This window comes from Myodes glareolus, chromosome 8 (genome assembly GCF_982192425.1).
Source record: "Myodes glareolus chromosome 8, mMyoGla1.1, whole genome shotgun sequence".
Taxonomy (NCBI): Eukaryota; Metazoa; Chordata; class Mammalia; order Rodentia; family Cricetidae; genus Myodes; species Myodes glareolus.
This window is the reverse complement of record NC_142033.1, coordinates 10210234-10237272: the sequence shown is the minus strand read 5'-3', so window position 1 is coordinate 10237272 and position 27039 is coordinate 10210234. Positions and strand designations below refer to the sequence as shown.

The 27039-nt window shown below is 43.0% G+C and overlaps 1 protein-coding gene and 1 pseudogene across 2 annotated transcripts in view; both read right to left on the bottom strand.

Annotated features, from left to right (window-relative positions):
- Positions 1-27039, bottom strand: part of Rasgef1b (RasGEF domain family member 1B) — a 509760-nt gene that overhangs the window by 350005 nt on the left and 132716 nt on the right. The window lies entirely within an intron of this gene.
- On the bottom strand, positions 11572-11842 carry LOC125395214 (translation machinery-associated protein 7 pseudogene; annotated as a pseudogene).

Sequence of the window (27039 nt, the reverse complement as noted above, 5' to 3'; positions counted from 1 at the left end):
CATACACACAGATTCACACATACTCACACACTCTCACACTCACACACACATAAACTCACATACACTCACACTCATACACATCCACACAATCACGCTCATACACACCCACACAATCATATCACACACAGACTCATACAATCTAACACTCACACCACACTCTCACACACACATACATACACCCACAGTGCTCAAAAGTCTGAAACAGAAAAAAAAATACATTCAATGGGTTTCTACACTTCTTCCTATATAAAAGCATAATCTTTTTTACAATGAGAGATAAAATACAGAAAAATAACTTTCAACCTAAAAAAAAATCTAAAAGTCAGATAAAGCAACTAAATACAAGATGCTGTAGCACTTAAAGCTGGAAAGTGGGGGTCCGAGTACTGTTGTCTCCAGCCCAGAGCCATGCACGTGATGAAAAGATGCTCAGGGGGGATGGGGATGAAGCCACTGAGAGAGCCCTGAGCAAGGAGGCTGACGGTGCTGAGCCTGGAAAGACTCTTTGTACTGGAGCATGTGTAGGAGGCAGGGACACATCATCACAAGTTCTAAAACCTAGAGTCTTTCTTTTCTTTTCGTGGTAATTCTGTACCCCACTACACGCTGAAATAAGCCCATTCACTCGGGGGAGCAGCAACTGCTCCTTTGCAATTAGAGTCACACGATACCGTCTAAATTGGGCAGATGAGGACGAGCGGAAGAGAAGGTCGAGGCAGAAAGACATTCGCATAATTGCTGGCTATTACAAACCGTTAAATGGACACACAGCAACAGGACGGGCTCCCATTTAAAAGCCTAGCACTACAGTTAGCAAATGAATGGTAACACACCGTTATCTCAGGCTCTCTCGGTGATGGCTTGACAGGAAATCGATGGCTACATAATTTTACTGAACACCAGAAATATAAATAAAAAGGTCGGCCTTGCCATGAGCACATTTCAGAATTCATGCTCTGACAGGTCCCCGGCTGTCCACCGCTGCATCTTCTGTTCCTCCAAGTTTCCGTTTTGTTCCAACTGTGCAAGATCTTCAGGAGAAAGGCAACGGCAGTGAGGAGCGGTTCTCTGGGGCTTGGGGAAACCCTGCTGTTGTTGTTGCTGCTGCTGCTGCTGCTGCTGCTGCTGCTGCTGATGATGATGATGATGATGATGATGATGGTGATGGTGATGGTGATGGTGATGATGAAGAGGATGATGAAGGTGACAATGATGTTTTCTCCCTTTTCCCCGTTTTGTATTCTTTTCTAACTACTGCAGACCCATTTATTCAACCAAGCACCAAATAAGTACATTGGAGGACCAGATTGGATTCTGCTGTGCACTAAGAGATGAACTCCGTGACTGGGTGCTATGATGGCTATACTTGGTCGTCACTTTGACTCCATCTGAAACTAAAATTCAAACATGAAAAGCACACCTGTGTGGGTTTTTGCTTAATTTGAAGTAGAAAGAATCACTTCTAATCTAAATCTTTGAGGTAGGAAGACTTGCTTTTAACCAGGATCTTTAATCCAGATCTAACCGCTGGAATCCTGTACGACAGCGGTTCACAGAAGCCTATATGGCAGAGGTTTTCAACGTGTGGGCTCCAACCCCTTCACAGGGGTCACCTAGACCATCAGACATATCAGACATTTACATTATGACCAATAACAGAAGCAGGGTTACAATTATGAAGTGGTCTTAGGAACCCTCAACCATATATTTATTTTCATTGCTACTTCATACCTTCATACTTCATACTTCAGCACCTTAGGGATACTGTATTCACCCCTAAGACCATCAGAAATAGTGTTCTGATGGTCATGACCCCCAGCTGGAGAACTGCTGCTCTGAAGAGCCCTGACTAATTCAAGCACCTTCAACAGCTGGCAGGTGAATCCAGGCAGTCTCCTGCATTCTTTGGAGAAGTTCTACTAAGTCCTGTCCTTGGCTTCTTCTCTTCCACAATGCCTCCAATCCTTTGCAATCCTGTTGTTCTTCATGCCAATTCTACATCTCATCTGCACTCTGTGACATCCTACTCCATACCCGTTCACCTTTCTTAGACTATGTGGCCTCTCCCTTCGAGGCCTGCAGAAGCCACACTAAAGCGCAGTGTGGTTCCTACTCTAAACGACTCAGCAGGCTTAGTCAGTCTTCGAAGATCTGCTGGCTTCTTTTAAAGACTCTTGCAGCAGTAGAAACGCTGCTGAAAGCTTTATTGAACAGGAGCTCAATCCGCATGGCTTCCACCACCAGCCACAGAAGAACCATTTTCAGTGTGTTTGGCCAACCCTTTCCAAGCTTCAGAGTCATTGCTCCCAGCTGACAGTTAAACATGCTCACCAGAATGCTCCATGGGCATCTGAGACTTGTCCAGAACCAAGCACATCTTATTTCCCTCTCCCTTCTTTCACCTGTATCTTGGTTAACAGTGAATTCACCTATTCGCACTTTCAACCATAGTATCTTATCTTCTCTGACTCTTCTCTCCTCACCCATCACAAACTATGGATCCAATTACAGGAAAAAAAATGCTCATAATCATGAAGACGCTTTTCTTATTACCACTCTCTTAGTTCAAATCCTCTCACCCCTCACTTAGTTTTCTGTCATATTTTCATGGTGAACACTGACACGTGGATTCCCACCTTGATTTTGCCCTTTGCCAATTTAAAGAGTGTTGGCTGGCTCCGTGGTGTCATGCATGTGATGCCCCCAATAAAAACGCACTGTTTCCTTCCATTGACACACTGACTGTCCCTTCTTTTCTCCGGCATTTCCCACATATCCCTGTAAACAGCCATGGACAGACCATGGCTCCTTGCAAGGTCTTGAGTGTTTACCACCAGGTTCTCTCTGCCTAGAAACCTCTTCTTTCCCTCCTGGCCAGTTCTGTCTTCTTCCTACAAAGTTTTTTGACCTTCCCCATGTGTTAGCAGTTTCCCCCTCCCTGGTCCTAGTCCTAAAGCCCACCCTTGTCATATATTTATCATATTTCATGATTCAGAACGATCCTGAAGATCTTGCTAGCGAGGCTGGAAGTCACTGAGTGTGGTGAGGGTGATGCAGACATGGCCTCGTACATGGTAACTTGTCGCTGCTGTTTGACAAAATAATGAGTCACTAATAGTCAAAGGCTGGCTGGAGATATGTCAGCACCACTTCCATGACAGTTGACGCCATGGTTATGATTGAGAATACCTAGGGAAGGATATAATTATAAGAAATTACAGGATGCAACAACCCCTGGCAAGCGTTGATAAAAGCGGGAAGAGCTAGCTAAGGGAATTGAGAAAAAGCAGACACTGGGGTGGGAGAAGAGCCAGACCAGAGTGTACCCACACAAGCTAGCCTAGGACAGCACTTCTGGAAGGAAAACCTCCCCGGTCCGCTAAGTTGAGACTCAAACCCTTTTGTCTGTTCCCACCTCACACCACAGTTATCCCTACCGGAGTGCTTCTCACAGCATGCTTTAGCTATCCACCCTCTGTGCCACCGCTGGATTACTTCCTCGAAGGCAGAGATTCCACCTCACTGGCAGTATGACGTGTACATGTACATGCAACATTCATGTACCTAGTATTCAGGAAGTATATGCTGAAGGACTGAAGGGGTTTGTGCTTACATGCATGAAGGAAATGCAGCTGGGAAATCACATCCCATAAAGATTCAAAGATGCTTTTGAAATATCCCCCTACAGATTGCCCTGGTTTCAAACTGGAAGGTTAAAGAATTTGAGATGGAAGGAAGAGTTGGCCTTCCTTCTGGAGCAATCACCATGAACATGGATGGATGGGTCTGAGTCGCTACAAACAGTCTTCACCCAGCATTTCTTTTAAAACCAGATAACACACAGGAGTTACTGCACCTTGGGAAGCATAAAATGCATCATCTAAAAGTCACACCAGCAAATAGGATCATCCTGAAGTCAAGGAACTAGCCCATGTCTCGGTGACCTTAAAATTTCAGCTATTATTTCTTCCACATGTTATAATCCTATAGCCTATATTTAAGGAAGCATCAAAAGAGAGCAGAAGATCCCAACCTGCCGTTAGAGGCTGGGTATTCTGCTAGAAATTCCCAGACAGATGACTAGAGGAGACCCCCTAACAGGTTGCTACACTTTTGCTTTCAGATTCACATATGAATGGAGCTTCAAAGAACAACTGGAAATGGATGTAATCAGTGTAGAACAACACAGAAAATTCCTCACCTTAGGCGGGCAGTTCGAGGGATGCTTTTCAGCAATTTGGTAGAGTGGCTAGGTGTTGGAGACCACTTGTTTGTTCCCCAGCCATCCAGACTCCAGAAATAATCACACAGAAACTATATTATTTGCAATACTGTTTGGCCAATAGCCAATATTTCTGGCTAACTGTTACATCTTAATTTAACCCATCTCCATTGATTAATCTGTATATCACCATGAGGTCACAGCCTACTGGCAAAGTTTCAGTATGTGTGGCTCCATGGCTTCTCCCTGACTCTGCCTCCCTTCTCCCAGCATTCAGTTTAGTTTTCCACACCTAGCTCTGTCATGCCCTGCTCTGCTATAGGCTCGAAGCAGTTTCTTTATTCATTAACCAATAAAGGCAACAGAAGGACCTCCCTCATCATCTAGGGATTGAAATTTAGCTACCCCAGTCCTTTATGAAAACAATAATAATCAGAAAACCTTATTACCCATCTCTCAAGTTTGAATTTCCAGAATCTACCAGTAAGCCATATACATGGGGATTGTCAAGCAAATGGGATGCAGGGAAGACCCTACCCCTGTTTCTCAGCCTTGTGCCTAGGGAAATGAACATGGATGACAACCTTTCCTTCTGCCTGTGGCTTGCATCCTCACGACACATGTTAACTGTGACTGGAACCTACTGAACTTCATTGTCTGGCATTCTCAGTGAGACATGCATGTGTGAGAGGTGGTATGTTTGACTTTGTTTTATCTTATTTATTTTTATTTTCTCTTTAAGTTCAGGACATCTGGAGAACTGTCTCCCAGCATGGTACATTGAAACACAATGTACCCATGCTATCTCCTGCAACATACTATTTATTCTCCAGGGTAAATACACCTCTTGGAGACTTTTATAACCACCTTAGCCTTTTTATCACAAAGATCAAAGCTGAAATTTAGAACAATTGTCATCATGTTGTTTAATCAAAGAATTCAACACGAATCTGCTCAACGTTATTCAAAGAGGGATGAGTTATACATTAGAAAAATCTTATATGTGAGACACAAGGAGCCCCAACATACGCATGCAAATCAACTAAAAAGACAGAGTTAATCTGAAGCACAAAAATATTCTGCTTAGAAACAGAATTCTATTACCACAATGACTGCACACAAGCCACTGAACCTCTGGCCCTCCTTCTCTGCAACTGGACAATGGAAACCAACAAGCTTACCTGCCAGGGTCTGAAGTCTTCAATACAGTAGTAGATGCAACACATACAGTGTAGGCACTCAGCAGACTCTGGACAGATGCTGATCACTCTTCAGAGGCTCTCTCTCTCTCTCTCTCTCTCTCTCTCTCTCTCTCTCTCTCTCTATCCCTCTTTCTCCCTCTCTCTCTCTCCTCTGTTTTTTGAGATAGGGTTTCACTGTGTAGCCCTGGCTGTCCTAATACTCACTCTGTAAACCAGGCTGTCCTCGAACTCAGAGATCTGCTTGCTTCTGTCTCCCAAGTACTGAGATTAGGGGTGTGCAACACCACTGCATGGCCTGGAGTTTGTTAAGAAAACTGGATTTCAGAAGGAAGTTCATCTGTCAAATAATATTCAGAACAGTTCCCATAAATTGCACCTCTAATAAATTAGAATGGATATACCATATCTGATACAGAGACCATACTCTATCAAAGACACCACCGTTCATAGCCAATTGTGTATTACTATGACAGCATAAAAGAAATACTAAAATATGAAAATGCTTCTATATTTTTATTAAATTGGGAAAATACAGTAAGTGTCTAGAATTTTAGGTACAAACTATATTTCTTCTGGAAACTTAACTTGTTTTCTTGAGAGAGGAGAAGTCAGGAAGATGTGAGCCAGAAGGAGCATTAGTTCCTTTGGGGTTGCCTTTAATTCTGCTTTATCCAGTTCCTACCAGTAACAATTAATAGTGCTTGAGGAGAAAGGCATCGGAAGAGAGGGTATCAGAGCAAAAGGCAGGAGGGGGTATCCAAGAAAAAGGAGGGTGTTTGAGGCTTCAACTCCTTCTTTTAAGAACCACCCTTAATTTCCACCTCATCCTGTGTTAGAATTCAGTACGGAGAGTCTGTACTTCTATACCTAACAGAAATTTAGCCAGGAGTTCTGACCTGACCGACGGGTCAGGTGTAACAGGTCTGAGAGAGGGCTCCTGACCTCTTACATATGCGACCTATAGCGACGCTTAGTGGTAGTTCCCTAAATTACAACCAGGAGTCCGGAAGGGAACACTGCAGGCAGGGAAATATTTGCCAAATTCTCCCTCACCCCATTGAAAGATGGCACCATAATCGCACCAGACTCATGTGACTCTGAGACCCTCTGGAGGTGGTGGCAGTGGTGGAAGCAGTTAATTTGTCACAGTCTTGTCTTGTCTTCCTTAGGCATTGTCTGTGTATCTTTGACTCCATGGCGGAATTGTATTGCTGGAAGAGACCCTAGGGATTAGCCAATCAGTTCTTCCACCTGAGATTAGAAAACAATGACTCCACATGGCAGCCCAAGGTTACCCGGTTTGGTAGATTCTTATGCAGAGTCTGTACTGCACTGCGTTCTTAGCAAAATGATTTTGCTGTTCATAAAACACAATCTGGAGTATTGGTTCTTCATATTTCCACCATGTCCACTGATCACTTCATAAGAAGCCAAACAGATTGAATGACTGCTTGGAGTTCTGTAGAAGGCTCGAGAGGTGAACTAGGAGATGATATGCAAAAATCAAAGTAAATGAACATTAAATTACCACCAACACAGCTAGGATGACTCTGTGACAGAGACAGCTGTCCCCTCTCAGTCAAAGAAGCTGGGGCAGAAAGAGATCCTTATAACTAAAAAAAAAGCAAACAGAACTAAAACCCCTAAAAGATCCACAGGCAAGTAAGTGGAATGATGAACTGTGAGTTCACTGTCAAGGCCAGGAAGCTGGGCTCAGTAACCAGCTGCAGTGTTCGAACCGTGTTTGGAAGATGGCAGGAGAAATGGGTGTTGAGAATGGCACAAGGGAGAAACAACCAGAAGACATAGGAAACCTAAACCACCAACTTCCATAGCAGGTACCGGGAGAAACTCTAAAACAGAGAAGTGAACACAGACGGAACGTGAATACGGAGATGGCTATACAGGGGCGAACCCAGCAGAGACTCAGAGGGAGAGCCTAGAGAAGGTGTCCAGGCAGACAGGCACCAGTGGAAAGCGGAGGAAGGACCATGCTGTTTTAGGTTATAAAGTTTGCAGACCAATTTAGTGCCCTAGAATGTGTGCATCTGTAATGTGACAAAACGTAAAAGCAGATTTAAGAACTATAAGATAACAAAGGCAAATTACTTGAAAGTATTTCTTTCACATGATGTGCAGAAGAGACACACGTGTTTCATAAGCATCTCTGGATTAATAGCCCATTTCATATAATGGTCCACTTACAGCATTTGTATAGGACACAAATAGCCAAATTTAGGACCACACTACAACAATGGCCTTGTACCTATAATTAAAAGATTGGCCAGTGAACAAACATCCATATATTTACACTGAAATAGGAAGTGTTTGGGGATATATCATCATTCCGCATGTGTTCCTTCTCTCTGGCGGAGTATTTGCGTTCACCAGCCAGCACCATGGTGTGTTGGCACAGCGTGGCTGCCGTGATGCCGGACCACATTCCATCTTCAGGACTGAGGCCACTCACTCCTGCTATTGGAATGTTGGCAGGTAATGAAGAAGCGTTAAATCACTCCATAGTCATTACCTTCAAGCAAACAGAGAAACCTGGCTCAAGGCTAATAGCCATTTCCCCTAAAACTCAAGATGGAAACAAACTTTGGGGTCTATTGTCTCAAGATGGAGCAAGCTCACATACTGTGCACCAGCTCCAAACCACCCCGAGGAATGGCTGAAGCCTGTGTGAAAGCGGCCTGTCCTGCTTCCAGCTGTCTCTGCTGGGGTGTTGGTCCTGCCCAGGTCAGACTAAAATAATCCAAAGACAGAGCACTCAGTCGGCTGCAGCTAGAGGCTGAGAAAAACCACGAAGGCAGGAAAAGTCTCTCCGAAGGCTTTTCATGAGACAGGAAAGAAGAAATGTCACACAGACACAAGCAAAAGAGTAAACAAACAGGCCTCGTTACATTCCCCTCTGCCCTCCACTTAGTCCCATGAGATCACACCCCCTATCGTATCAAACTTTTGGATGAGCGTCCACCACAGCGCGGTGTTTTCTGGGTCTTCACTCACTGTGTGTATGCAGCCTTGGTCCTAAGAACTTGCTATGTGCTTTCTCCTGTGCCTTTTGTTATAAGGGTCTCAGCCATGAGCCTTGTGGTGAGTGAAGACATAATATTCCTCTTTTTCTGTCATCTTTCCGGAGAGTGTTTCCAGCAAACCTCCCATATATTAATCTCCTGTGCTTTCAGTGGATTTGACATACGACCATCTAACCTGAGTCCTCTCACCTTTACGCCAGGTATAATACCATCATTACTATGGGCGAAGGCGTTAAGGATAAAATTCTGTGACTCTTTTGCTTCCTTGACTTCCCTTTCAAAGGACTTGTAAACAGAACATGCACACACACGCCAATCAATTCTCCAGATCACAACGCAACTTATCTTGAAGACTACTCAGGTTTGCTTGGGCAGCTGTTTTATGTGCCATAGAGGAAGAAGGAGGAAAGCACCCAGTGAGGGAATCAACGCACAACGGGTTCTCTCTTCCTCACTGAATTTAAATTGTGGTAGAAGAAACGAAGTGCATGGCCATTGCTTTGAAGACTAGAATGCAACAAAGGGTTAACAACGCTGCAGAAGTTCAGAAATGATCGTTCTGGGTTTGACTGCAGTGAAGACGGAGGGCTCTTAAAGTTCCTTCTTAGCCAGCTCAGCTGACCTTTCGCATAGCTGTAACAGGCACACAGGAGGGAAGGGTAAAGGCACAGAGGAGGGAAGAGCAGCAATGTTGTGATACCAGCTGCTAATCCAGTTTGAATAGAGTGTTGAGGGATTGATGAGAAACAGTAATGAAGAAAGAAACACTGGGAGCGTGAAGATGGTGTTGCATGTAGCAAATGACACACATTAAGGCCAGAAGAGGAACTCTGAGCAAGCACATGATCAGCACATGGACGTGGAGATGCCTCAAGGAACCCAGTGTCCACCCCTCCAACACTAGGCCACTGTGGCAGCCATGGGTACCCTGTCTCCTGCAGGTGAGTTTGCTTTTCTGTCGGTCTTCTAGAGAAAGCCTTCAGGGATTGCCTTCCAAGGGGTTGCTTCCAATACACTGGTACACTATTTTAAAACTGCAGCTTTCCCAGGAAAAGGAACCGTTTTGAAACTTTTAGCAGTTAAACTTCTGTAATTATCTTTGAGTGTTTCTAGAAATATATTTGTTATTATTTTTACAGGTTTTTAATGCTTGAGTGCATTTCTAACTGTATTAAATATCATTTAAAGATTTCTAAAGATGAACTGAAGAACACCTCTTTAATTTCTGTGGATGGGTAGTCTCCTAACTCAGGGCCTTTCTTTATTTTACGTTTCTATTGAATTCAGCCTAAGTTCACAGACTGCAATAAAATCATGTTTCGCACTTTGTTTAGAAAGCAAAGGCAGGCTGGGGGCGATGGTACAAGCCTTTATCTCAGGATTCTGCGAGTTACAGACCAGCCGAGGTTACGGAGTGAAAGCAAACAAAACAACGACAAGGAAAAGTTTGGCTGTTTTCTTTCTTGATAATTACTGGTTATGGTCTAGCCCTAGCAACCAGGCTAGTCTTCCCAGGCCCTTGGTAATTTTTAAAATAATCACAGCTCTATATAATCTTAGACACATACTGTGTAAAGATACTTCAAAATACAACTTTTCTGTCCTAACATTGACTGTTGATCAAAAACTACTTTTTAATCTTTCCTTTTTAACAAAACTGAGAGTGAAGAAATCCCTTCCCATTGTTAATGAGTTTGCTGTGGAATCCATTTCTCATCAGAATCTTGAAGCAAATGAAAGAGAGAGAAGGGAATTCCTAGCTGTCTCAAAAGCGGCAAATTCTCACTCTCAATCTAAACATTATGGGACTTAATCTTGTTCATTTTTATTCAGAGGGGAAGGAAAACCATGTTTGAAGCGGTGTAAGTGCAGTGTATGAAGGGATGTTTAAATATGCCAGTGAAGAGAATGTCTAAGAGGCAGAGTCAGGATTGTAGTGGGCTTTGGCTTGCTGGCACTTGCTCTCCCTCCTACCTCATGGCACCTTGGAGGTTCCAAGCCCATTAATCATTTCCCACATTTTAAGCTTATATGCATCTTCAAGAGTGACTTTTGTTTAGAAATAGTTAATAACACTAAAACCAAGGTGATTCTCCCTTCATCCCAGAGGTACAGTAAGGCTTAAAGAGGGATACAATTCTTAAGACGATTCCCATATCACAACACTGATAGCTAGTTACTGAACAATAAAAGCTGCCATTCTCTGAAATTTTAAGAGAAATTGTTGTCTGATACAGAGAAGAGAATTTAGAGATGGTAAAAAAAGATATCTATTATTTATATATCTAAACGATAATGAAATTTTTGCAAACATGAACTAAGACGAAAATGGAAACTAGAAGAGGAAAGCCAAATTGCAAGTGAATGTATTAAGTATGTGTGCACTCAAGAAGGGCACTGATCTATTCAACAGCAGAAGCAACAACAAGTGGCTCAGACAAAAGTTAATCTGGGTGAGGGAGCTGTCCAGCTTCCATGCTCCAGCTAACCTTGGACTAGGTTTGAGCTTCATGAGGGAGCTGTCCAGCTTCCATGCGCCAGTTGACCCTGGACTGAGTTTCATCTGGGTGACGGAGCTGTTTAGCTTCCATGCTCCAGTTAACCTCAGAATTTGTTCCTGTTGGAATCCCCTCATTTTCCCTAAGGGAGGAACCCAGACCTTTTAGTTACATTTTTATGTGAAGGGAAAAATTGTCCCAGTTCAGGCTTTCTGATTTTACCAAGAGATACACCAAAGGAACAGAGAAATGTGGCTGTTGATTTTATTTGCATTTTTACATCCATTTTTTTTTCCTTTGAATGAGTTGGTTTAATTCAAAGTGATACAGAATTCAAAGTACAACAAAGACGAAACCGCAGGCTCTGGCAGGATTCCAGACTGGGTTCACTTTCAATTCACAGCTGAGGAAGGAACTGCTGAACACTAGAGACAATGAGCCATTTGTATTATTTATTTTATTATTGTTTTACAAAAGTTTATTACAATGTACAACAGGCTCCAGGATAACACTTCATTCTAACTATAGGTGGCAATGATGTTATAGTAGGGAATCCAGATGTTTAACAGGCTCCAGGATAACACTTCGCTCTAGCTATAGATGACAAAGATGTTATGGCAGGGAATCCAGATGTTTAAATAGGAATGGAAGAGGGTCACCATCATCTCAGATATGAGGAACAACTTACTTTTTGCCATATTTCTTAATTCCACCTATGGCCAGGGGTCCCTTCCCCGCGGCCTTGTCTTTTAGCTCCTCGAGTTTCTTCTGTTCCTCTTTTTGTTTCTGCCTGAAAGCCGTATCTTCCTTGTCCATTTCCTTGGCCTTCTTCTTGGGCTGTTTCAGGGGCTTCTTTTTGCCACCTTTCCAGCCCGACATGGTGCCTCCAGATACCCCCTTCACATCCTTTTTTTTTTTTACTGGATGCTTTTCTCCTAGTATTTATGAGGAAGCTTCTAAACACTTTTCTTAGGAGTTTGTGGAGCCCCACAATGGTCCAAATCAAAGCCTGACTTTTTGAGGTTAACTGAAAATAGAGGGAGCATGCTACTAATTCTCTTTAGAAATGACTAGTAATTTCTTTTAAAAAATATTTTCTTACATAGATATTTTTGCATACAGGACAAGAAACATACTGAAATCAAAGGTAAATGAATGATAATTTCACTCAGAATTTACTAAAGAGAAAACTGGCTGACCTTAAATGATGTCAGTGATATATAAATTCATAAGGATAAAATAGCATTCAATTATAGATAGATGATAGATAAGGTAGATGATAGAGAGAGAAAGAGAAAGAGAGAGAGAGAGAGAGAGAGAGAGAGAGAGAGAGAGAGAGAGAATGTAGAAGAAATGAAGAGTTGAGTAGAAACAAGACTTTAACGCTCTCCAAAAGATGCAGCCTACAGTTGGATTTGGAGTATCGACAACTTGTAGTTCAGACTCTGGCCAGTTTGTTTATGGGAGCTGGCCAGGAGAGCCTTCTCTGATGCCAAGCTTCTCTGGCCAAACGTCAGTGTGGGGACACCCCTAGGAGCTGGGAATCTCTAGGTAATTCAGCAGCAGTCTAGAAACTCCATGTTCAGTTCTAGTGCCTCATCTCTGGTCATACCAACACAAAACCTCTCTCACCTCTCTCCTGGCAGGTTCTCATTGTAAAAGTCTAGGAGTGACTGTCACCTCTGTCTTCAGAAATCACCTCTGTCTTCAGAATATCCATGGGTCCCCAGACCAAGCAAAGGTTTGGGCTTATTCCACCAATGAGCATATGTCTATCTGATTGCACAGAAATTTCGCCAAATAACCTGGCAGTCTGTATGTGCCCTGGCTTTCAGAATCAGAGAGTCAGTTTTAGCAACCTGCCAAGACAAGTTGGTTTGTCTCCCAAACAATTTTTTAAACTCAGATTGAAAAGAGACTTGGATAGCATCCCAGTCTTTGATAATTCAGCATAGTGTGTTAATAAGTACTTACCAAACAAATGGAAGGAGGCAAAAGCCTTTGTCATCTCCAGGTAGACACATAGAAACCACCCATCCACGTGCCATGTAGCAGCTGTTGCTAAGGCAGATTAAATGCGCCAGGGTGGTTCAGCGTGGGTTGTTTTGTTTGGCTCCAGAATCTAGATGAACATCCCATCCATATCTTTCCTCATAGTGTTCAGAATAATGTTTGTATAGATGAGTAGTCAAAAAACTCCTCACTTGTTGAATAAGAAACAACTGTTAACTTCTAGGAGCCCTGTGCTCTCTCCTCCCCTCCTACTCCACTGTCAGAAAAAGAATACCAGGGGACAGTGGTAGCAAGGACACCATGCCATGAGGTGGAGTTTGGGTATGATAAAGGTTAAATGTCTACTTTTGCGGGTAGAGTATTCCCCTTGATTTCATCATTGGAATCCTGACTTGTTTTAAGTCTTTCACCTGCATGCCTGCCCTCTGACTCTTCCCAACAGAAGTCATTCTTCTTCCTGTTTTCACCTCTCTTCTTCACTGCCTCCACATCTCCTCCTTAACAAGAATGGAAACCAAGCTTAGATCTGACAAATGGGGCCTGTGGGAGCAGCCTCACTCCATCTGCATTAAGCTGGTCAGAAGCAGGGTTACCACTTCTCTAAATCATCTGCCTTGTTCTCACTGGCCACCAGGAAGGACACATAATACAGAGAGACATTCGGGGGAAATACACTATGAAGTGATAGCATGTGCTTCAGTCAGTGACCCAGACCTTCTTTGTACAAAATAGCTCCTACATTCTTAACCAAAAGACCTTCACCTAGAAAATGACTGTGACCTAAAATCCAAACCACCAGCAGAGAGAGTGTACTTCTGGCCTTGCCTTCTATGTGTGTATCTCTTTATAGCTCCTGGGTCTGAGGTAAATGGCCAGCTCAAGGTTTACAGAGCTCAGAGATGGAGAGATGGCTCAAGTGGTGCAATGGCTTGCTGAGTAAGCACAAGGACCAGGGTTCGATCCCCAGCACCCATGTAAAAACTCAGTGTGGTGGCACACAGCTGTAACCCCTGAGCTGTGAATGCGGGGTAAGATGGAGTCTTACTAGCTGGCAAGAGAGCCTGTCTCAAAATCTGGGGTAAAGAACAATTGAAAAAAAAAACTGATATTAACCTCTGGCCTCCACAGACATACTAATGAACAAGTACAACCACACACACACACTCACACACACATGAGGGGGGAGGGGGAGAAGGAGAGAGAAAAGAGAGATATTTAAAGAACTTAATCATGGTCAAATTCTTCTCGACACAACTAACACATAAACATACAAATCAATAGAACTGCTTTTGATGAATGGGATTAGCTCACACCTCTAAGGTTTCAGCGTGGTGACAGAGCAGACCGTCTTCAGAGCGTAACTGTAAAGTCACATCGTGAAGGAGGAGAGAAGGCCCGCCGCTTCCTCTCGGGGGTCTGAGACGGTGACAGCAGCACACGGTCCCTGAACCAACAGCAGCTTGGAGCGCATGCACACCCTCGGTGGATGTGACTGTCACTTAACTATCATCTGATAGCCATGCCCTACGTCCCCATGAACTCACCCTAAGCAGGAATAAAGCTGTATACTCTGTCCTCAGGGAGCCCCGCCTGGCCATGGCTAGAGCCATTTCTCTACACGCCCTTACTGCACCGTTACCATTCTTGCTGTAGTCATCAGCCGCCAGAATATAACACAATGACTAATATAATGAAGTTATAAAGTAAGAGTCAGTTTGGGTTCACAATTCTACAAGTTCAAACCCAAGATCGGGCAAACCTAACGCTCTGGACCTCTGGTAGGCTCACAGAGACCAGACAAAACAGCCCAAGCTTACCTAACCAATGAGGATAGACCTGCAGCTCACAGGCAGGAAGTATGTATTGAGTGCCCATGTACTACTGGGTTGTGCTTTAAAAAAGAAATTAAAAACAGAAACCATTTAATATTGAACAAACCTAAGCATGCCAAGTCTCACGCAGTGTACCCCCTTCAGCTCACACACACTCAAAGGCCCAGAATAACTCACAAAGATACTCTTTGAGCCAACCCATCATTTGCATCCTGCCTGCACAGATACAAAGAAATGGTCAGCAAAGTGAAGGTTGGAATTCATGCAGCTATAGGTGTTATAAACTGTGAAGTAAGGACAGGCAGTCAGGAACCTGGCTCAATCTTTTAGAGGAAACAAAGCCTCAGAGTGCTGGTAAGAAAGATGCAAAGATTAAAGAGGATTTTGTTCATTTTGATACCAAATTATGCAAATCATATGCAAAGTACACAAACCTGCGTGAAGATAAGGGAGAAAAAAATGTGTTTATTTTTTTCTTTCTTTAAGTCTTTCTAGAGACAGTTTCTGAGACAGACAGTGAGGGTGTTGAGTGTGCATTTCACAGGGAATCATTTTCTAGGTACAGCAAAATCTTGTCCATAGGAAACTGAATTAACCATAAAAATTAACCGAAAAAAATGTAGGTAATGTAGGAAATTTTGTAATCCTTTTATATCGTGGTCATTCAAAATTGGCTTTCAAGTACCTTTAGGGTCTTTCTCTTTACTTCTAGGTCTCCGACCTTCACACATCATCTGCTTTTTGCATTAGTGCCAAAAGGTGGGGAATCGCTGACATCAAAAGCCATGTGTTTTACATCAGATTTGGTACCAGAAAAGCAAGCAATTCATTCTGACTGTGAGTATATCTATTATATTTGTTAATCCTAGTTTATTACTAGCTTGGTAATTAGTACTAGGTAGTTTATAAGCTAATAAACTAGATTATAGCAGAATCTATTGAACAGGATAAAAATTTCCATGTATTTGATCCTCTGAGCTTCCTCACAAGGAACAGTCTTTTGAAGCCATATTATTCATTCTGACCTTAGGTGGAAAACTCTGCCCTTCAGACAAGCCCAGAAACTTCAACACACATTTCTCTACTTTTTCTGCAGCGTCTATAACTCTCAAGATAAATGAAAGAGAGTTTCTCCAGGTAGGAATAAACAAAAACATAGACGCCTATAAAACATGAAGTGCATGAAGAAAGCCAATTAAAAGAACCTAAAAATACGCCTGCCAGTTACTTCTTTAGAAAGAAAATCCATAAAGAGCAGCAGAGACACAGATAACTGAAGTCTGCCTTCAGCCTTCTCAAAAGTTAATTAAGCTAAATTTAAGTTAATCGATGCTCAAACCCAGGAAACAAAATTTCAGATCCATCAAAGCGCCGTGTCTGAGGCATCCCTCAAAGAGACGAAGCAATTCAAACTACGAAACTGTCCCACTCCTAGAGACTATAACCTGTCTGCCCTATCTTGGAGGAATGGCAAGAAAATATCATCCTGCTTGCTATGGCCACCACACATTAGAAGTATCCAGGACTGCAGGGCACCTTCCTTAATGGTCTCCTTAACAACAGAAAACATGCAGAGAGTTTCTTATTGATAAGAGATGCTCTCAGCCTGCCAACCTACCTCCTACCTCTCATTATGCCGAATAGTTCTCACCTAAGGATTTCAATTATCAATGCTTCCCTCCACTCAACTTACAAAGAACTGGCTGCTGGCCACGTCTTCCTTGCAAGGAAGGAGTACTACCTGCTTGCAGATTGCTGCTAAAGCAATCTTTCCAAAGCCAATGTTGTCGCGTCACCTCCCTGCTTTACAATACCACCTCTTCCCAAAGGATACAGTCCAACAGAGGTAGAAGGCAAGTTCATTCATGACTACGTCTCCAGGCTAAGCCTCACAGACCTCCTGCTTCATGGCCCCTGTTCCAGAAACATCCACTGTCCTTTGATGTGGTCTTCCTTTGCATAGACCCTTCACCAGTATGTCTTCTGGAAGAACTTCGACTCTTCCCTTAGAACTCATCAGTCCCTTGACCTGGGGAGAAGAATCAATAGACGCAGGGCCTGTCATGCACACGTGAGGACCTGACTGCCAATCCCGAGGCGCTGCTCTGGAAGTGAAGACCAGCGGGCTCCGGGGCTTGCAACTGGCCGGTCAAACACAGTGAGCAGCCCTTGGGTTCAGTGAGCGCCCATCTCGAAACTAAGGTGAGGGACGTTGAGAAAGATACTTGACATCAACCTCTGGCTGCCATATACACACATGCCACACAACGTGTACACACAAAAATATAAATCTCTCTCCTAAAGACTATTCATTCAAACTTTCCAGGTGAATTTAAGCACTGCCTTACTGATACCTCTGGCATTTCTGCTGCTGGGTTAATCCCATGCTTAGGCGCAGTCTGTTTCTCTCTCATTTAGAGTGTGATTCCACACAGGGGATATGCATACATGGTGTGTGTGTGTGTGTGTGTGTGTGTGTGTGTGTACACATGCATGTGTGGATGATGCAAGGGCACTCAGACGTCAGAGGACACTCTCTGTTTACCTTGATTTTTGACACAGCTCCACTGAGTGACCTGGACTCATGGTACAGCAGGCCAGGCTGGATGGACAAAGCCTCAGTGATTCACCTGCCTCCGCCTTCCCAATCCTGGGGTTACAAGTGTGTGCCACCACGCCCAGCTTTTATCCAAGTTCTGAAGGTTGAACCCAGATCCTCAGGCTGGCACAGCACACGCCTTACCAACTGAGCCATCTCCCCAACCCCACTTCCCTTTCATCTCCACTTCCCGACTCTGAGAAATACTTAATAAATAGGGATTGGGCTAAATGAATGGGTTAGAAGCTGGCATTGGTGGAATTACTTCTGACTGTTTGTATCAGGGAGCGCTAGTTCAAAACATGGTTGACAGTCACAAAGGGAAATGTGGAAGCTAAAGATTTAATGCAATTATTATTGCTATAAATTTGCAAGAAAAAGTACTTAGCACCAGATTTGGGGGGGGGGTGGGATGTGACCCAGAGAACAGCCCATGCACAATGTACATTGATTTAAGCAGGTTTCTTTCCAAGAAAGGCTCTATTGAAACAGGTGACCTTTATTACCACTTTGCTTTAATTGCAAATACTTTTAGTACCTGATGCCTATTAATTTGTCAGCCATGCCAGAAGCAGAGCCAAGAAAACACAACAAAAGAAAAATAAACCTTTTAATACAGGCCATAAAAGAGCTGACTCTGGGTAACAATTACCTTGAGTAATGCAGAAGCAATAAGTAGCCAGTGCAGTGTGCTAAATAAATTTCACTCTTAATTATGGAAAATAAGGAAGACAAAATAAAACTGCCATCATTCATGGTAATTTGTAGGGGTCCAGAGGGATGCCTGGATTGCTTCAGTTTGCTTTATGGAGTAGAACCTTTCCGCTTCGCTGGGCAATTGGGAAGGGCCTTTGCCTCCATGTTCAGCGTGATCTGTGCAATCTGAGAGGAGAAGGCCCAGACACAACTGGCCACTCCAGAGTTCATGTCAATGATAGCAAGACAATGGAACTGAGGGAATATTTAGCTGCTGTCTAATTCTCTCTGAAAATTGATTGACTATTAAGCTTCGAATCAATAAACTCTCCGGAACGCCCATCATGATTGATGTTACAGTACAGAAGGAAACAAATGTTCTAATCACGCAACTGCTTTTTTAGAAGCAAAAATTTTGAAAATTCCCAACTTTGGGGATTTCTAATTCTTTGACCATGCAAGAGACCCCCACCAAGCTATGGGTTCCCAAGAAGATGGAGGAAGCTGTGTTTAATCCCATGTGTGCTGGCGGTGTAGACTGCTTTACCCAAGTAACGCAGACTGGATAATTTCTAAACACCATAAATTCATTCTTCTGGGAAGTCCAAGATTGGGGCGCTGGCAGATTTAGTGTCTGATAACATATGGCACCTTAAATGCTGCGTCCTTACAAGGCAGGGAGATGGCAAGGCAGGAAGGGGACCATCTCTCCATCCCTGTTACAAGTTATAAATCCTATCTAGGAGGATGGACTTCCTGTGGCCTGAGACCTTGACGGTTCAGCCTGTGCCCTAAGACTGTTTGCACTGGGGATTAAATTGTAGAGCCAATTTCAGAAGAGACCCAAACGTTCAAACTGTAGGCAAATCAATTAAATAGTCCAGGCAGGAAATAGGAAAGCTCCCTATAGAAAAACCTGAACTACTAACAAAGTAATAGAGAATGGGGGAACAGGCATGGGGCAGATTTAAAAAAAAAAAAAGGGTGTACTTTGATAACCTACAAAAATGAAAAACTGATGAATGTCAGCCAAGAAACAGCGATGTAAGGTCATGCCTAATACTTCCCATCCGCAGGAATAACTTGAAGATTTATCCCCTGAGTGTCTGGAAAACCCAACTAAGACCAACTCACTGGAAGAATCTTAAAGAGCTAACTCCAGCTTAATAAAGAAATTTATCACAGGGGAACTGAAATTAAGTTCAGGGGCAACAGAGATGGCTCAGCAGCCAAGAGCACTCACTACCTTTACAGAGGATCCAAGTTTAATTCCCAACACCCATGGTGGCTCACAACTATCTTTAACTCCGGTTCTGGGGGATATGATGCCTTCTTCTGGCCACTGCAGACACCCAGCATGCACATGGTACATGAGCAGACATGCAGGCAATACACTCACACACATAAAGCAAAATTGAATAAATGTGTTTATAAAATGAAAGACCAAAGTGGGTTAACCCTAGTCAAAAAGGAAAAGCAAAGATTCTTCTCCCAGCATCCCTGCCTTGGCCCTGTGTCTGTCATTTCCGAAGAGACTCTCCTGGCCTGCCTCCTCTTTTTCCCTCGCATGCTTTCATCTGCCCTTCCATGTGTGCAGAGGAACTTACACTTACACTGCTTAGTCAACCATTTCAAGACCTGTCTCTCCCTCTCAGTCTGCACACAGATTACATCTGTCTCCTTCACTCCGGCCTCCTTTCTATAGGAATACTCACAAGACTGGTCTGGTGCTATGAGAAGAGCAGTTAGCAGTTGTAGGGTCCTCACGTGGTGGGAGAGCTCAACCCAGATGGGTGAGAGACTGGAAGTCCACTTTGACCACAGAATTCAGAATCCATGTGGCCTGCACTGGAGCCAAGCTTAGTCCTTTTAACCCTGGCTGTACTCCCCAAGTGGTTTAGAATAAAAAAGAGCAGGGATGGGATCAATTGGCTCCCTATCTCAAACAATCTACATCTGAATTCCTATTTGTTTGAACAGGAATGTTTAGAATTTTCCCCCTAGAATCCACAGCCATCAGAGCTGTAGGTGCTACGAGACCACAAAACCAACTGACCAGAAGTCAGTAGATATTGGCATGTGTAAAGTCCTCAGAACTAGGCTAAAAGATTTTTTTTAAACCATGTATTTTATTTGTTTATTTCTTTACCTATTTAATGGGGGGGGGGGGGGTGTTTCCTCTGCACATATGTCTGTATATCACTTGTGTCCTTGATGTCTGAATTGGATCCCCTGGACCTGGAGTTCAGAGGGTGGTGAACTGTCATGTGGGTGCTGGGAATCAAACCCGATCCTCAAGAAGAGCAGCCAGTGCTCCTAACCACTAAGCCATCTCTCCAGCCCCAATCTGAGACTTCTAACTGATCACAGAGCACTAGAAAACAGCGTGCTTCTTGTACTGGAAGGTGGTAATTGCTTCAGGATGCATGTTCTAATGAACTCGCCATCCCTACAAGCAGAAAACTCAACTCCTTCCTCATTAAAAAGCCATGTAGCATGTATTATTAGCTAAGGTCTATGCCCAGGTTTTGTTTTGTTTTGTTTTATTTTGTTTTGTTTTGTTTTGTTTTGTTGTGTTGTTTGTGTGTGTGTGTGTGTGTGTAAGAGAGAGATAGATCTTTTCTTTATTGATTTTATTGAGCTATACATTTTTGTCCATTCCCCTCCCTTCCTCCCCTCTCTTCTTCTACCCTATCCCATGACCCCCACACTCCCAATTTACTAAGGAGTTCTTGTCTTTTTCTCTGTCCTATGTAGATCCATGTCTTAAGGTCTCTTTGTCGTCTAGGTTTTCCATGGTTGTAGTATGTTGGCTGATTTTTCTTTGCTTTACATCTAAAAGCCAATTATGAGTGAGTACATATTATATTTGTCTTTCTGGGTCTGGGTTACCTCACTCAATATGGTTTTCTCTAATCTACCCATTTGCCCACAAATTTCAAGATGTCATTAATTTTTTTTTTTACCACTGTGCAATACTCAATTGTGTAAATTTACCACATTTTCTTTATCCATTCTTCAGTTGAGGAGCACCTAGGCTGTTTCCAGGTTCTGGCTATTACAAATAATGCTGCTATAAACATAGTTGAGCACATGTCCTTGTGATATGATTGAGCATCCTTTGGATATATAGCCAAAAGTGGTAATGTTGGATCTTAAGGTAGATTGTTTCCTAATTTTCTGAGAAATCACCATACTGATTTCCAAAGAGGCTGGATCAGTTTGCACTCCCATCAGCAATGCAGGAGTGTTCCCTTTACCCCACATCCTCTCCAGCATAAGTTGTCATCAGTGTTTTTGATCTTGGCCATTCTGACAGGTATAAGAGGGAATCTCAGAGTTGCTTTGATTTGTATTTCTCTGATGGCTGAGGATATTGAGCATTTCCTTAAGTGTCTTTCAGTCATTTGGGATTCATCTGTTGGGAGTTCTCTGTTTAGGTCTGTACCCCATTTTTATTGAATTTTTTGTTCTTTTGATATCAAATTTCTCGAGTTCTTTGTATATTTTGGAGATCAGCCCTCTGTCTCATGTTGGGTTGGTGAAGATCTTTTCTCATTCTGTAGGCTGCCATTTTGTCTTGTTGACCATGTTCTTTGTTTTACAGAAGCTTCTCAGTTTCAGGAGGTCCCATTTATTAATTGTTACTTTCAGTGTCTGAGCTACTGGGGTTATATTCAGGAAGTGGTCTCCTGTGCCAACACTCCTGAATTCAAGTGTACTTCCCACCTTCTTTTTAATGAGGTTCAGTGTGGTTGGTTTTATGTTGGGGTCTTTGATCCATTTGGACTTGAGTTTTATGCATGGTGATAGATATGGATCTATTTTGCTTTCTTCTACATGTTGACACCTTGTTATGCCAGCACCATTTTTTGAATATGCTTTCTTTTTTCCATTTTATATTTTTAGCTTCTTTGTCAAAAATCAGGTGTTCATAGGTGTGTGGATTGATATCCGGTTTTTCAATTCAATTCCATTTGTCCTCCTGTCTGTTTTTATGCCAATACTAGGCTGGTTTCATTACTGTAGCTCTGTAGTAGAGTTTGAGGTCAGGGATGGTGATAACTCCAGAAGTTCCTTTATTTTACAAGATTGTATTGGTTATTCTGGATTTTTTTGCTTTTCCATATGGAGTTGAATATTGTTCTTTCAAGGTCTGTGAAGAATTTTGCTGCGATTTTGATGGGCACTGCATTGAATCTATAGATTGCGTTTGGTAAGATTGTCATTTTTTCTATGTTAATTCTACCTACCCAAGAGCATAAGAGATCGTTCTATTTTCTGATGTCTTCTTTAATCTCTTTCTTCAAAGATTTAAAGTTCTTGTTATACAGGTCTTGCTATACACTTGTTTGGTTAGAGTTACCCCAAGATATTTTATGTTATTCGTGGCTATTGTGAAGGGTGATGTTTCTTTGATTTCTTTCTCAGCCCTTTTATCCTCTGTATAAAGGAGGGTTACTGATTTTTTAGGCCCCAGTTTTGTTTTGCATGAAATACAGTAATTATAATAGTGTTTTGCAACAAGGTTAGAAAATGACTGATTGTGTACTTAATAATTATTATAATCATTATTATTTTATAATTAGAATATGCCAATGCTTTAAAGAAACCCTTACCTTCCAAAAGTAGGTGTGTTTCTGTGAAAATAACTACATTAGTGGGAAAATGTGGTAAAATGAATGCACAGGATCAAGAATGTACAAAGGATTCCCTTGTAAAAACACATATTTGTCTTTGTGCTCATAGGCTGTTTGTGTGTGCATGTGTGTGTGTGTGTGTGTGTGCCTACATGTGTGAAAAGTGTATTATATATGCATGTGGACTCCAGGGATTGGCCTCATTAATGCCTACCAAGATGGCAAAAGCTAAAAACAATAACGCCACTAAATGGTAAGAGGGGCAGAGTGAAACTGAAGCTGGCAGAAACTGTGAAGTGGAGTAGAAAGGACACTGTTGTGCAGGACTCTGCTCTTGGTACCCCCAAGGGTACCTTGTATGTCAGCTGCTCAAGGTGTCCCTACAGTCACTGTGCAGGGTGACTCATGGTGCCCCCCATGGGTACACTGTACAGGACCTGCTTATAGTGCCCTGAAGGGTACATTGTACAGGACCTGCTCATGGTGTCCCCCGCCATGTTTACATTGTATAGGACCTGCTCATGGTGCCCCCAAGGGTACATTGTACAGGACCTACTCATGGTGTCCCCCCATGGGTACATTGTACAGGACCTGCTCATGGTGCCTCCAAGGGTACATTTAGCCCTTTTTCATTAAAGTACTCAGTGACCTCACAGCAATAACTTCTAACTGGCCATGGTGGGAATGTTTATACCCAGGGAATCAGCAACTTAGCACTTCTTGATGATATGGCAATCACCTTCTCCTTTATCTCCTTTTCCTCCTCCTCTTCCTCCCCCTTCATCTTCTTAGGAAAATCAGTTTAAAAGTATTTACCATCAAGACCAATTAAAGTCATTTCTTATCAAAAATAAATGCATATTTATTCTGATTCATGTATTTAAAAAAATGTAGGAATGCTCATGACAGATTTATTCATAGCAGTCTAAATTAACCGAGATCCCGTCAACAGGAGAATGACAAAACACACCATGGTAGCCACATGTGGAAGAGCTCGCAGAGGCGAAAATGAGTCAGTTTCTCAACACTCACTAAAGGGATGGACTCTCGGCTGCCATCAGAGAGGAAGAGATAAGAAAAATCATGGCAAATACGCACAATGGAGTATCGGTCTGCCTTTAGTAAACAAAGTCATGATGTTTGCAAGAAAATTGATGGAACCAGGGGTTGTATTAAGCAAAATGAGCCAGATTCAAAAGAATACATAGATGTTTTCTCTCTTATATGGAATCTAGATTTTTAAAAGGGGTGGGGAGGGGGAATAAAAGTGAAAACTATTAGGGGGAAGAAAGGGGGTGGGGGAGGGAACAGAGGAGAGTGGTGGGGTAAATACGGCAGAAATGCATGATGTGCATGTTTGAAAAGGTCACAAGGAAACTTTTAGTTTATACAATTAACAAAGACTAATTTTGAAAACTCAGCCTTATGTAGGACTGCGAGCTATATGGTTGGTTACTTTAGTACTCTAATAGGAAAATGGAGAACAGCAGCTTCGCCTCTCTGGAGGAATTATACAGTCTCCTGTTCCGCGAGAACAAAGGACTACGCCTGTATGCATAACTCCAAAATTCCCATTGAACTCTAAACCCCATGTGCTGGTGTTTGGAGGCCGCAAGCTCCTGTTGGTGGAACCGCAGGGATGAGACCAGTGCCCTTACAGGAAGAGACCAAGAGACTCCCTGGTTTCTTCTCTTTACATCTCTTTACATGCACTGAGAAGTCTGTGACCTGCAGCCAGGAAAACCATCTTGAGTCTGCCCTGGTAGCCTTTAAAACTATGAGATGCATCCTCTGACTTAGTTCCTTAACTGCTCTGAATTCAAGGATAAAATCATTCCCATTTTATCAGGAACTAAACAGTCATTTGCCTCAAGTCCACAGCACATAGATGAGGAATGACCTCATCTCAAAAAAAAAGAAAAAAAGAAACAGTCCTGTGTGGGATAAGCAGAAACAGGGCTGGGGAGAGCCAAGAGTGAAGAGACAACTAGAGGTGGGAATATTGGTTGCACAGTCTCTGATCTACACATCTTCAAGATTAATGGCTTCTAGCATGGGCTCCGCAGTTCATGAGGTTTGGTGAAAACCAGTGTCTGTCCCTTGTCCAAAACTTACCAAGAATACCAAGAAGACGGCAGAGCATTACACCCGGGTCCCTCCGTTCTGAGAACCATTTCTGTCACTCGGCCCTAGAAGTGGGCCCCAGTAGAAGACAAAGAGTCTTAGTTGTGATTGTGATCACTCACACAGCCTTTTCTGTGACTGCTTTTTCCTGCCTTTGCATCTTAGAGTTGGAGGCATTGAACCCAGGGAGCAAAGCAAGGTCAACGCAAACCTGGGTGGTCATGGGGTCTCTCCTTGAGCTGTAGAGGGGCCCCGTGAAAGTCTGCATATGTCCTTCTCCAAATCAAGGCATATTAATCTGAAGGTTCTGCTCTTCCTATCAAATCGACCCTCACAGACGCAGCTGGGGAATGCTGATGGATCTCCCAACCAAAACAAACAGGCTCCACAGAGGCAGGCTTCGTCACCATACCACAGAACTAACTACCCATCCCTTCCCTCTCCAAGTACGAAGCCCACCAGGAAGCCACAGAATGGCTTCTCCTGTCCATACCACTACCGTCTACCCTCAGGATTCCTAAATGAAGAGCTCATTTCTACCACAGGAAATGGAGACCATGGCAGCAATAGAAAGTGCTTCAAGAATAAAAGTCCCATTCGTTTCCAGGCCTTGACAACGCAGCTGCGGCCTAGCAGCTTCCTGCCTGCACGTTGACTGGAATCAGTAATTCTCAGGCAAACATAAAACACGCCAGTTTTGCTATAGATAACGGGCTGTCCATCCACCTCAAAGGCATCTATATTTTTTCATGTACGGTACAAAATGCTTCATTTCCACTGGAATCAGGATGACAAATCGTTCCACTTCAGAATTCTGCTGCCTGTCTGAGGAAACTACAAAACACTGTCACATACAGAATTGTACGAAGACCAGGCTAGAAAACAGTGCCAGAGACAGGCTTGCCCTCCCTGTTTCCTGTTGCACCAGACCCTGCAATCATTCAAATTTAAATGATTTCTCTGTAAGCATTGATAACATCACATTCAAAAATGATACCCCAAACTACTGGGATGTAAGATTCCTCTGTAGAAGAAGCCATGGATAGGTACAGACAGTCATTCCATTTTAGAGAGAAGCCACCAAGTGAACTGGGAATAGGGGGACAGTACTCAATCTGCTGACCCTTGCAATCCCTAGGGCTGCCTCAGCAAAGGCTACGAGTAAAGAAAAAAAAGGCAAAAACAAAAATAAACAAACAAAACCAACAATTTATGAAATGCAGAAGCCAGCATGCTTCCACAGTGGCTGAGAGACCCAGTTGCCTTCTGTCTGAGATTCAGAAAAAAAAATATATTATGCATTTTTTTAAATAAAAAGAGATTCTTCTGTCTTGTAGACTTTTCAGCCTCCCTAGAATTAAGTAAGGAAACCCAGTCTCATCGGAATGGCGGAGCCTGCCTATTTGGATCAAGGTCCCTCAGGTCCTGGTAAGAACCCAGACAAAGAACAGGTAGAACCAGCATGGGCTTTTTAATTTGGAGACTTCTCAGCAGTCAGCAGATCATGGGAATAAAGACAGGTGCAGCGCCTGCTGAGTGTGTTTGCAGATCAGCACACAACGGTGTGGAGCGATGCCAAGGTAGTAGCTGAAGCCGTGTGTGTGTGTGTGTGTGTGTGTGTGTGTGTGTGTGTGTGTGTGTGTGTGTATGTGTGTGTGTGTGTATTTATAGCCTCACCTGCCTCTCAGAGAAGCCAAGTCTTCCCTGAAATAAAGTGAGCATGTGGATCTCCCACCAAGACTGGGCAGGCAGCGGATGGTGTGCCTGACCACTGCTGAACCGACTTTCTGCCACTCCTGGTTTCTTCAAGCGCCAGTGACATCTTTGGAAACCATTAACTACGGTCAACTAGTTTGAACCAGGAGGCAGTGATACCAGCATCATTTGAAATAAGATGGAGAGATGTCTGCCTTAAATCAAAAATACATTGACACAAAATCCCTATTTCTAATCATCGTAACATATCAGCATTTTCAGGGGACCGCTTTTTCTTTATTTGTTAGACTGGGAAGAAGATCAGGTTTGGAGGCAGGCAAACCTGGTGGAACCTCGCTTCCGTGGGTTAATAATTTAACTGTCACATGCGGAGCAAGTGCTTAGCCCTAAACCTCCTGTAAGATAGAGGAAATAAGACCATCTGATCTGTGTGCTCTCACGGTGGGATAAGATGAT